Genomic DNA, 12,369 nt, shown 5'->3' on the forward strand with positions numbered 1-12,369 from the left:
AATTGATTTTTTAAATTAATCACTCTGTTAAATTACCCATCTCTCTCATCTCTTGTTTGTGGAATAAGAAAAGTTGATATGTCATTTACTAAGGGAGCAACTATGTCAAAACCATGGAGGTAGAAATGCAGTTTTGCTCATATTTACACAAAGTAACACACACACACACACACACACACACACACTATTTCAGCTTAAGGTACTATTGCCATTCTCTATTGTCATCAATTTTGAATTTTTTTTCCTAAATGTAGTTTACTCCAATTAATTTCTTCAGTCATTTCAGCTGTAAAGTGGGGATAATAACAGTGCCTACTTTCTAGGGTTGTTGTGTGACTTAAATGAGCAAATATCTGGAAAGCACTTATAACGATGTAGCACATAGTAGGTGTTATTTAAGGGTTAGCTATTGTTACTCATCCAAAAGCTATGATATTTTTAGAAGTTAGACATTTCCTCTAATTTATGTCCCCAGTTCAGATGATATGAAAGCAGGAGCTGTAGGAAACCAAACCAACCTTGCCAATGACAAATAGAAGTACAAGTAGTATAAAAAATGCTCCTCTGTACAAAAAGATGATTATGCAAGGAGGTTAGAATTGCCTAGGATAAATTTTAAATGTGTGTGAAGGGCAGTCTTCATTATGCTTGGAAGTGGCAAAAATCTATTTGTGTTGCTTTGAAAATGAAGATGTGTGCTATGAAGATGGTATTCTAAAACCATAAGTGATCTCGATTCAATTAGGCCAATTGGAGGCCTACCGAAGAACTGGAGGATGGAGAATAGACAAAGAGCTGATGACATACAGAACAAGGAAAAGGGAGAGGAAATGGAAATAATTAGCTGTGCAGAGATGTACAGAGGGGACGCCATAGGAGAGGAATAGAAAATTACCAAAAAGGAGAAAAAAGAGGTAAGAGACAGAGAACTGAGGGAAGGAGGAAGGGCAGTACCTGTGAACAGCAGGTGGAATAAAGACAGAGAGTGTAAGATGGAGATCTACACTCACACAGGCTCCTACCTTAGAGAGCAGGTCCTATGTTAGAAGCAAAAGAGAGGGGAGAGCAGTAGGGATTGTTTAAATCATATCTGAGCAGTCCCGCCCCCTCCAGTGGGGTCACTGAGTGCTTTTCAACATGGTGGAAATTGCTTGAACTATATAAAATTTTAACATGTTAGATTCTCTATTGTACCTCTTTTATACCACAATACCTACACATAAAAGTAAAATGTAATTGTGCCTCAAAATCGCTTTTGCATCTTATTTGATGGAAGCTGCCAGAAACAGAATCCAGCAGTGCGCCCAGGACAGAAAAGGGCTGTGGTGCAAGCAAACATCTCAGGAGGAGCAGCTCAGTTAAGAATCAGGAGCCAGCAGTCCTGGCGATGGCGCGAGGGCGGAGCCAGTACTCTGACAGCAACACTAAACTAAGGGACGAAGAGATATTGAGACGGGCATATAGCAAAGAGTCACAGAATTTATCTCAGGGTGGTAGGATCAATCTTCGTTTTTCCTTTGTTAAAACGTTTGTATTTTCTAAATTTTTAAGTGAGCATGTTTGACTTTTATAAGTAAAAAAAAAGTTTTCCTAAAGAAATGAAAAACAATAACCAAACTGAAAGCTGCTGAGAATGTTGCATTTCAAGTACTGTCATACACACTTTGGGGACACGTTCAGATTTATTCTTGAGTGGGGGAAGGGGTAACAAAGCATATTTTTTTTGGTCCTAACATTTTGTCTCTCTCTTGCTTACAGGCAGTCACCAGAGGAAATCAGCCACAATGTCTTTAGGCTGCACTTTGCTTAACACATTTAATTGAAGAGAGTTCAGTAGAAGAGAATTCAAGACGGCTGTGAATTTTTTTAACGCAAGAAATCACTCATTTGATTAATTCCAACCTTCATGAATTAAATTTTATTTATTTGTATGTCGATTGTTGTAATTAGGAGAATGAAGACAGCTTATAAGGCAATGTTCCTTTTTGGCTTTTCTTAGCACAGCATGTTCATGTGGGAATTTATCTTTCACCTCGTCCAAGGCATTAGGTTGGGCGTTGGCCGGTTTTCAGAGCTTCCTCCCTGAGGAGCCTGACGGCTCCACTCACGTGCCTGTTTGTCCCTCTGTAAGTCTTCCCTGACGACGGATCCAGACTTTTTCCGTTTAAAATTTAACAATGACCAAACCAAATCCCAAAACAAGCTACCAGGCTAAGATACAAAGTCTTTTTTTTTTAGTCTGGAGAAGCGCTGCTGAGCAAAGCTGGCCGGCTGCTGCTCGTGCAACCCGCATCTGTGATCCTTTCTGGTCTCCTATCCACCCACTCCCACCCGCGCCCTACGCAGAGCCGGAATTCTGCCCCCCAAACCCTGGGCGTGAGTAAAGCGTGCCTCTAGCGCCTCCTGGATTCTGTCAAGGACGCTGCCCTGGTCGATGACGGCAGGGCGCCTCCGCGGAGTCTGGAGCAGACGCCAGAGCATCCCTCCCACGGGGTGTGCGGTGCGGACGAGCCGAGTAAACGCGGATTTTTGGCTGCCTTTCCAGCTAGGGTGGGTGGGGAAACGTGTGTCCTCCTAGAGTTTAGACCAGAACCTATGACTCCCTCTCTCTCTTTTCCTCTCTCTGTCTCTCTCCCTCCTTCCTTTCCTTCCTCCCTCCGACCCTTTCTTTCTTTCTCAAGGTGCAGGAGCTCTCCTTCTTTTCCAGACCAGAGAGGGGAGCCTTTCCAGCTCCCTTTCCCCTCACCCACCTATTAAAAGATGGGGGGAAAAGACAAACACAAAAAAACCGGGAGTAATAGCGAGTGGATCGGCTCGGCGCTCAGTGAATGGAAGCTGCGGGGCGGGCCTGCGCGCACGGCCCTGCCCCCGATGCTCTCGCCCGGGGCCTGGAGGGCCCCCTCCAGCCCCTCGCCGTCCTCCCGCTGCGGGCAGAGGCTGCCGCCGGCTCCGCGCTCCACGCCGGGGCACCGGCGGCCACCGGGAAGGTCGGAGGGAGGGTGGTTTCCTCCCGCCCCACACCCAGTCTCCGAGCCGGATGTACAGAGTGTCACGTTTGGGAGCCGAAAGACCAGAGCCGTTTCCCTGTGGCTGGAGCGCTTCCCGCAGCCTCGGGCAGGGGCCGGCACTGAGGACCACTAGTTAAACTCCACCCCGTGCCGGAGGAGCAGGTATTCCAGGGTCCGCAGCCCGGCCGCTCACAGAGCCCACGCCTCCGGAGGCAACGACCGGGTTGGGGGTGGCCCGGGAGGGAGGGCTCGGCTGGGTTGGCGAGGGCTGGGCGGATCCCTGCGGGGCCTCGAGGAGGGGTGGGCGCGGGGCCGGAGGGAGGTGGGAAGCGTTTCCGAGGCTCTGCGCCCTGGAGCTGCCTCCAGCCGCACCCGGTGGTCAGCGGGCGGGTTGGGCGCATCGGGCGCCGGCCCTGCCCGCCAAGGTGGGGCGCGCGGGGGGTGGGAATGGCGGCGGGCCGGGAAGGGCCGGGCAGGGTTAACGGGGGGAGCCGCGCCGTGGCGGCGGGGGACTGAGGGAGCGAGGCTCCTGGCCGGTCTCGCCCAGGCCTCCTTGAACCCTGGGGCCATTCCTGGAGAGAGCGCGCGGACTCCGGGGCCGGTGTGGAGCGGCGCCCGCCCAGGCTGCCCTCCCTGCGCCGGGGAGGGCTCCGCAGCGCGTCCTCGTGCGCCCCGAGCCCCGCCACGGGCTGCGCACGTCCCGACCCTCCCACTAGGCCCTCGTCCGGGTACCCAGCTGGAGGCTGAAATGGGCTGGGACGGCCAGGGCGGGGTCTGCCCCCGATGGAAGTTTTCGACCTCTTTCTGTAGCCTGGGCGTCGTGGAGAGAGCAGGGGAGCACGTACCAGAAGACACTAAGTGGAGTAGACGGCTTGCGGGGAAGGCTGCGCCCCTGGCAAGGAAGATTACCCGCGGGGCAATTCCATTCATTTAAAAGAAGTAATGACCAACTTAATCCTAGACACCACAGGAAAGGGTCCCACCTGCCGGCCTCCTATTCTTTCACCTTTCGGGATGGATAGAATTATGAACACTTATTCTTCCATGGATGAGTCACCTGGTGTGAGCAACCAAAGTTCTCATTGAATCTGCAAGAGCTTTGGCGGCTGGTTGAATGGTGTAGAGCCCCCCATTGTGCCATGAGCAAGGACACCTTGGGGACAGCAGAGTGAACAGGAAACTCAAGTGAACTGTGCTTTTCTACTTGATCTAAGCTGCTCAAGAGAAGTTTGACGCTCTGTGCAAAGGAAAATTTGAGAATTACCCTGTGGTTTCAGTCACCCATCTCTCTCTATCCCCATTTATATGAGTTGGAGACTTGGCTGAGGAGCATATTTAGTCTCAAAGGGCAAAGGGACTAAATAAAATTTTAAGGCAGCCACTCAGCAAGATCCACATGTAGGGATATTTGCGTGTGAGACTTCTAGGAGATGGCCATAGGGTTTCACCAGCCAGACTCAAGTGTGGCAACATTTCGTCTCTAGTATTTCTCAGGATGAGGTCTTAGAGTACTCTCCTATTTCTGAGGGCATCTTCTGCCCTTGCTTTATTAACACATGCCTACCTTACTCCAATTTCTAATGTTGGGTTATAATAATCTATAAAATACCTATAAATCTCCATGAGTTGGTAAATCTCACAGCGATATGTTTCTCTGTTATTTAAAGGAGGGAATGTGACATCTAATTACAGAAGAAGAGGGAGAAGCTTCCTTTAGGGGGTTGAAGTAAATAAAATAGCTCATATTTGAGTATCACTTTGGGGTTTATAAAGAATATGATCATCTTGAACATCTCACTATTTGCTTTCCTATCTTCTGAAGGTGCATTCTTGAGTGTATTTCTTTCTGGCAACATCTGGGCAGCCTTAAGAATTCTTTGTTTTTGTATTAATTCCCATGCACTCATGAAAACTCACTCATTCACAAACACAGTCTCTTGAAGGATCGTGCACAGTGATCACCAGAAGGCTTGTCCCTTCCCATCTATTCTGACATTGTGGGCTCTGTCAGAACATTGATTACTCTTGAAGAGGCATTGTTAATGCTTTATTTTGTTAACAGACCTCTTTAAGAATTTGGTAATAGCTATGGAAAATGAAAAACAAACATATGCACATTAACACAGAATTCTCCCTGCAATTTCAGGAGTTCACAGCCTCCTTGATACCCAACCACCTAAATGTTAGATGTCCAGAAACCCCGGGCAGGCCCGGCTTCATGGAAATGCAAACTGTGCAGTCGCACATGGCCCTGTATTTAGAAGGGCCCCACATTTGGTTTAATGTTCTGCTACTGCCATCAACTATATTAATAATTTTCAAGCATGGAGCTCCAAGTTTTCATTTTACACCAGACCTGCAAATTCAGTAGCCAGTCCTGACTTCAGGTTAAGAACCCTGTTCTAGAACTTACTGAATAAGAGCCATGTCAGACAGCAATCCTACATTTCAGGTGAATTCTTCAACACACACCGGGAAGTTAGCTGCTGCATACTTATGTCATTAAGCCCCTCTATTCCCAGTTTCCTCCTTGAGAAAATGAAGACAACAGACAGGATCTTCTACTCTGTTCATTGTAAAGGTTGTTGTGTAGCCACACTAGATAAAAAGAAATAATAATTGTAAAAATGTCCCCTTACCTTGAACAGTTCTATGCTAAAAAGACGCTATGGTTACAGGCTTAACTTTTCTACTCCATTTTTCAGAAGTAGCTTGAGGAAGGTTGGTTAAGTACATTAAAAGTGTTGCAGAACCTTTATAACCCTTATATTTTGCTGGGAAAAAAATAAAACAGAAAGTAGTTAAGGTATTCAATATTTTAAATATTTCTTAAAAATCATTATTTGGACAAGGTTGGAAATGGCAGCCAAAAATACAGAATAATTTCTTGGATTCCAAAGACACTACCTGAATAATAGTGATATTTGGGTCTAAGTCACCCAAAAATTGAACAAGTCAATGATTAACAGTTTTTAAGGAGGTATTCCTCTTTCCTTCATTTAAATTTTTAAAATCCATAGTTTCAAGATCTTGAGAAAGTCATTCTTTTAAATATTCTAGGAGATACTTAGCAATATAAAGTCATTTAGTCCCTTAGCGAGTTGTCTTCACCTCCTGTAACACGGGGGGAGGAGCTGAGAAACGTTGGGTAAGTCCTCTGTCCCCACACTCCTCCGTTATCTGCTCTTCTCTCTGACCCCAGAACTTATCTTTATCCCAGCTTTCATTCTTGGCGTGATGGAACTCACTCAGAAGGTTTGAGGAAGAAAATAGAGTGAAAGGAAATGAGTCAGACTCCCATATCTGAGTCTTATAATGGGGGGTGTTAAAGGGGGGAGATGGAGACTCCTTTCCTGCAAGTCCTCTGTGAATAGGCATGCTGTGTACCCTGGGATCTGAAGTACCAGGCCCTGTACTTGATAGATTTATGTCATAATTGGCAAGACAAAATAGATAAACATAAAGTGTTAATTAACAATAGCAGATGAGTTGTTACAAGGCAAAATAAGATTAGGCAGCAAATGAATGGCATAAAATATAAGTACAATGAGTTCCCAAGAAGAGAATCAAATAGGCTGAAATGGTTACTGAAACTTAAGGGGAGATACATGAGGTGTCCCTTAAAGTTCTGCTCCTAATAGAGACGAATGAAGGAGTTTTCTGGGTGATAAGTGTGTAAAACATGAAAATCTGGATGGAGCTAAAATTTCATGGAAGGAAAAGGCAGGAGATAAAACTGTAAGAACTTTCCACTGGCTAGCTTCATTCATGTAATAAATAATTTTTAAGCCCATTCTATGACCAGACACAGTGCCAACTCTACTGAATTTAGTGTTGAATAAAGCAGATGTGTTTCCTTTTGGAACTTACATTTAAAAAATACACATACGATAACAAATTGTTGGAAGTAGTATGAAGGAGAACAGGGTGCTATGAAAAACAAAGCAGGCGCTGACTCAGATTTGGTGCTCTTGGCAGGTCTCTTTGATGAAGAAAGATTTAAATTGATATTTGAAAGAATAGGGGTTAGCTTGACAAAAAAAATGGAGGGAAAAGCACCCTGGGCAGAGGAAACAGCAAATGGGAAGGCTAAGGAGAGGCAGAGGATGGACGTGCTCACGGGACAGAGGAAGGCACGTGTTTGCTGAGGGAGCTGCTGGGAGGCTGGACATGCGTGTGGAGAGGGAGGCAGGAGCCCGATCGTGCAGAACCTCACAGATCTTGATAAAGATTCTGAATTTTATTTTTGTGGGAAGCCTTTGAAGACTTTGAACCCCGGGTCCGTCTAATGCTGTTTTAAGGAGACCTTTATGACTACAATAAGGAGAAAGGACTGGAGGGATAAAGGATTGGAAGTAGCAAGACCAGTTAGGACAGAGTGTGGGCCACGGTACTGACAGGGAAGATGGGGAGAAGCAGATGGACTTGAGATGTGTTTTGAAAGTGGACTTGATAGAACTTAGTGATAGATTGCATAGGAGAGACGGGTGAGGCAGGCAAAGTATGAGAATGAGTTCCTTCGGTAGATACTGCTGAATGTTTATAATTCAAAGCAGTAGGCTCACATGCATATGATTTAAAGTTGCCACAAGAAGAACTGAAAAATGAAATGTAAACTGATAACCCTGCTTAGCACCTCTGGAAAATATACCAGCTGTGTGCAGATAGAGGTGAGAAAAATGAGAGAGGAGACTTCACTTTTCATACTATCTTTGGTACTGTTGGGTTTATTTTTAAACCGTGCATGCATTTTATAATTTTTTAACAGGTTACCATCACAACAAATGTGGCTCCTGTTTTTCTGGCTTGAGCACATGAATGGAATATGGGGTCGTTTCCTAAAATGACAAAAATGAGGAGAGAAAGCTCTGTTCCTAAAGTGATTATTTTAAAACATAATTCTCTCTTCTGCTTAAAACTTTTCCATTCTTCCCCGTTGTCTATATCAGTGTTTCCCAAAATGTAGTTTGTGGGTTGTTATTTTCTTGGGATATTAATAACAGTTAAATGAACAAAGAAAAGCTTCTCTGATAAGTTTGAGAAACACTTGATTTAATCTAGTTGAGCAGTTTTATTGCAGGAATCCTCAGAGCCTTTAATATACTAATGCATATTAAGAATCGTCAAGAAAGAAGGGATATTTTATGCCACATTTCCTCAACTTATTTGACTTTGAAATGCTTTTTTGGCAAAACATCTAATAGAGTCAGCATTCAGCATAACATGCTTTGGGAAAAGCTGCCCGATATTAATAGATTAAACCTTTTAACATCCACAGCTTTCTATTAACCAGAAGCTTCTCTCATGTCTTTCATATTACTTAGGTGGAAGAAAGCAGGAGACTGGAATCGATTCTGTTAATAGGCTTTAAGTTGATGATGAAAACAGTGCTGCTCTATGAATAAGAGATAAAGAGAAATTCACAAGTAAGATCTGCAGTCTGATTAAAAACAAAATTTTTTTTTTTAATTTCTATTTTCCTGGCAAAGCTATGCAGGACCTGCCTGAGGTGCATTCTGTCAAGTCTAGATTTTCACGTGAGGAACTGGAAGCATAAACAGTGGGGAAGTCTTCACAGGGCCTCTGGTATTCCATGGTAGGTCTGGGCCTTATTTGATGTTTGTGATTTATCTCCTGCAGGACAGCACAATGAGAATCCATAGGGCGTGCATGGTGGTGTGTTGTATCTCATATAGTTTAAATGAACAACAGAAAGTGAAATGATTTCTTTTTAAATTTGATCATTACATGACAAGAAGTAAATACGTTTTGTAAATTCTTAACAAAGAAATATTACAAAAATCATGTCAAAATATGAACTTCAGTTTTTATTGATTTGGTCGATGAAGAGTGTACCATACAGTTGTAAGCTCTTGAGCTCAGTAGAAAACTTGTATGTCAAGTGACCTTTTTAAGAAAATGGGAAAGAATGATTCTGGTCTTTTGATTGCTTCAAAACCTAACCATTCAAAGAATACAGAATAATTTGATTGGCTCTGAAGAGCTTCATCTAGTAGGACAATTCTTAAACAGGTTTGGGTGTCCCTCTCATGTGGCAGGACCGTAGGGCTTCATAGTGTCTGTGTGCAAGTAACCAGATGACATGAATCCTGTTCTCCTCCTCCTCCTATCTGTCCCCTTCCTTTTGCCTTCCTTCTAGGAGCATGTCACTAGCCATGTGGCAGGCAGCCATGGAGTCTCTGGGATATTTATGAAATATGATCTCAGTTCTCTGATGGTGACAGTCACTGAGGAGCATATGCCATTCTGGCAGTTTTTTGTAAGACTCTGGTATTGTTGGAGGAATCTTCTCAACAACAGGTGAAGATTCATTCCTTTTTTGTCTAATTTCTAAAAGTTTTACTGACACTGAAATTAAAATGCTTATACTTAAAAGAGGCAAGAAATATACACATGCTCATGTTTTGATACTTAAGGAACTTTTACTTTAAGCTTTAATTCCAGGGCCAGCCCTGGTTGCCTAGTGGTCAAGTTTGGCGCGCTCCACTTCAGCGGCCCTGGTTCGGTTCCCAGGTGTAGACCTACACCACTCCTTGTCAGTGGCCATGCTATGGAGGTGGCTCACATACAAAACGAGGAAGATTGGCGATAGATGTTAGCTCAGGGCAAAAAGATTTAATTGGAAACCTCCAAAATTACATTGATTAAGCATGAAACATAATTAAGTTCACTGCATTCAGTGATTTAAGGGGGATTACTTAGTGAACTAGAAAGATGCTAGAATTGAAGCCAAATGCTGCCATTTACATGATGGAGCCTTGATTAGGTCACCTACCTTTTCTGAAATTGTTTTCTCCTCTATAAAAACGGGAATAGTAATATCTAACTTGCAAGTCTGTTATAGGATTAAATGAGAAAATGCGTAGAAATAGTAAACACTTGAATGTGAATTTTCTTTTTCATATAAGGTATTTTGAACTGTACAATATGTTAAATCACATCTAATGATACTTTGAACTATGCAATACGTGAAACCAAATTTTTCAGTCAATATTGTTTTTATGATTTTTGGCTTTTTTGCCCTGAGATCATGGGATTCTCTCAAGGATAACTTGCAGAATTGTAATCATGAAAATTTGAGAGTTAAGTACAATAGATAAAGAAAGGAAATAGTTCCTTCTTTACCCCAACCCTTATTCAGTATTACATGGAGCTGGGTAGTTTATATACTTTGAATTATATTTTTTAAATGAATGAATAGCTTTTCTTATGAAAGTCTCCATCACTGCTTCATTTAAATTTCATTTAAATTTGTGGTGCTGATATTATTTATTTTCCAAAATGTGCGTGTGAGATGTATTAAGTCCCTTGAAAAAACTGCTTGTCAAGGTAATAAATTTTATGGGCTTGTGATTTTGAAAAGAAATCTATTTGTTTTAAAATTCACCTGTCTTGTTATTTTTAACCGTGGAAGTGAATGAAGCATGCTGCTTTGTTTCCCTCCTTATTCTATTCCATTATAATTAGTTGAGTTTTTATTCTTACACAGCAGTTTAGGAAATAATTAATTTAGGAACTAGTTTCATTCAAAACATAAACATAAACATTTTTTATTACAGGCATGTTACATGGAGTTGGAAAATTTATAGTTGAAATAATTTACTGTCGTTTCAGAGTTGGATCCTACAAACCCATCAGTTCTGTAAGTGGTATAGTATAAATGGCGCTGATCTCTAAGTCATAGTATCGTTGTTAAATCTAAACAGTAGCTTTTGGTGCTTGGAAAGAAATTGCCCAAAATAAAGCATTGTGTTTAGAGGAAATAGTGTAAGGAATGAAACTAATGCTTTGGTCTTTGTTTTTCTCCCTAGGTCTCCTTTGAGGATGGCCACACAGACAACCACGTACCTCTTTTGGAAAATAATACACATTAGCACCTTCTGAGTGAAGGAGAAAAACCTTTTGCCTGAGACATAAAACCTTTTTTAATAATAAAATATTGTGCAATATATTCAAAGAAAAGAAAATAAGAATGAGAAGCAGGAATCACACCTAGAAAAAAAAAGAAAAAAAAAACCCCAAACTGAAATGCTATATATGTTGTGTCTGTTACAAATGTCCTAGAAGAAATTATGCAGCTAATCAGTGACTAAGCCCAACTGGAGTATTGCTTTGAAGATGACCCCTTCTGATATTTTCACAGCAAATGGGCAGTATTGAAATGAGACCTTGCTTCTTCGTGACAAAGATCTTGCCTGAAGGAAAGAAGTCAAACCACATCTACAGAAAAAGTCATTGATATAAAGTGCAAATGTTTGTGTCCTTTTGTTGTTAAAAGATATGATGTCAGAATAAAATACATAAAACATACGGAAAACTAGACTTTAAAAAGTTGTGATCAGGTCACATTGTTAATAAAGGAAAACAGGGATGGGTCCCTATGTTATAGCCATATTAATGTTAAGCCATGATGACAAGAGCATTTATCCAATAATTTGGTCTTATGAAGGTAACTGCTTTTCTTTAAACTCTGACTATTGACTTTTCTAACTGCTCAAGGCAGGGTCCTGGAAGACTAAGGTGAATTCCTACAGGGGCAGGTACGAAGGTGCTGTAACACGTGAGAGAGGCATCCTTCACCAACTGTATAGTGGGCACTTAGGGAGAAGAAAGCACATTTTTTGAAAAGATGCTAAGTTTCCTAATCTGATCCTTCCATTATTGGTCTACTTTGGGAGTGGGGTAGGGGGTGAGGAATAAAACCATCCACTACTGATGATGAAAATTACCAGTTTGTGAAATATTAAGAGGAAAAGTAGAATATTTTATACATGTTGTGGTGAGTGGGCAACAGGGTAACTTTAAATAAAATAGAAGTGTGAGGAATATGTTTAAGTGAGACAAGATAATGTCAGATCTGAGAGATTATCATATTAAACAATGTCCGTTAAATTGTAAAACTGGGTGATAAAAGAAGTACCTGCATTCAGTGTCCTGAATGTGATTGATTCTGCATTAGATTGTGTTGTTCTAACTTTCTTACTACTTGGGGGTTGATTTTAAGTTTCCAGACTATAAAAGATTAAAAGTCATGAGAGAGAGATCACTCCAGTGCCATTAAAACCTGTGTTTGGAATATGTGTGCCAACATCAGTTTTCCTTTTATAATACCTAATGATAGTAGAAGAATCATCAACCAGTCCCCATGGTTTAAATCATTAGGGAAATGGGGAAACAAAATTCTGGGTAAGTAACAAGGTGAAGACTAAAAGACTAGATTTAAATTGGTGGCTTTCAGAGAATACAATGTCACAAGTGATAGCTTTCTAAATAGATTTTTTTTTTTTTTTGTGGGGAAGATCAGCCCTGAGCTAACATCCGTGCCAATCCTCCTCTTTTT

The 12,369-nt window shown here is 42.0% G+C and overlaps 1 long non-coding RNA gene across 1 annotated transcript; it reads left to right on the plus strand.

Moving 5' to 3' along the window:
- Positions 1 to 2,820: 2,820 nt before the first annotated feature.
- LOC147914771 (uncharacterized) lies at positions 2,821 to 11,830 on the plus strand. The gene is made up of 5 exons (XR_015554974.1): positions 2,821 to 3,170; positions 8,498 to 8,604; positions 9,169 to 9,329; positions 10,589 to 10,671; positions 10,841 to 11,830. It is a non-coding gene; the product is annotated as an uncharacterized LOC147914771 (long non-coding RNA).
- The last annotated feature ends 539 nt before the right edge of the window (positions 11,831 to 12,369 follow it).

This window comes from Ceratotherium simum, chromosome 17 (assembly GCF_057802395.1).
Source record: "Ceratotherium simum simum isolate JZ-2026a chromosome 17, ASM5780239v1, whole genome shotgun sequence".
Taxonomy (NCBI): domain Eukaryota; kingdom Metazoa; phylum Chordata; class Mammalia; order Perissodactyla; family Rhinocerotidae; genus Ceratotherium; species Ceratotherium simum.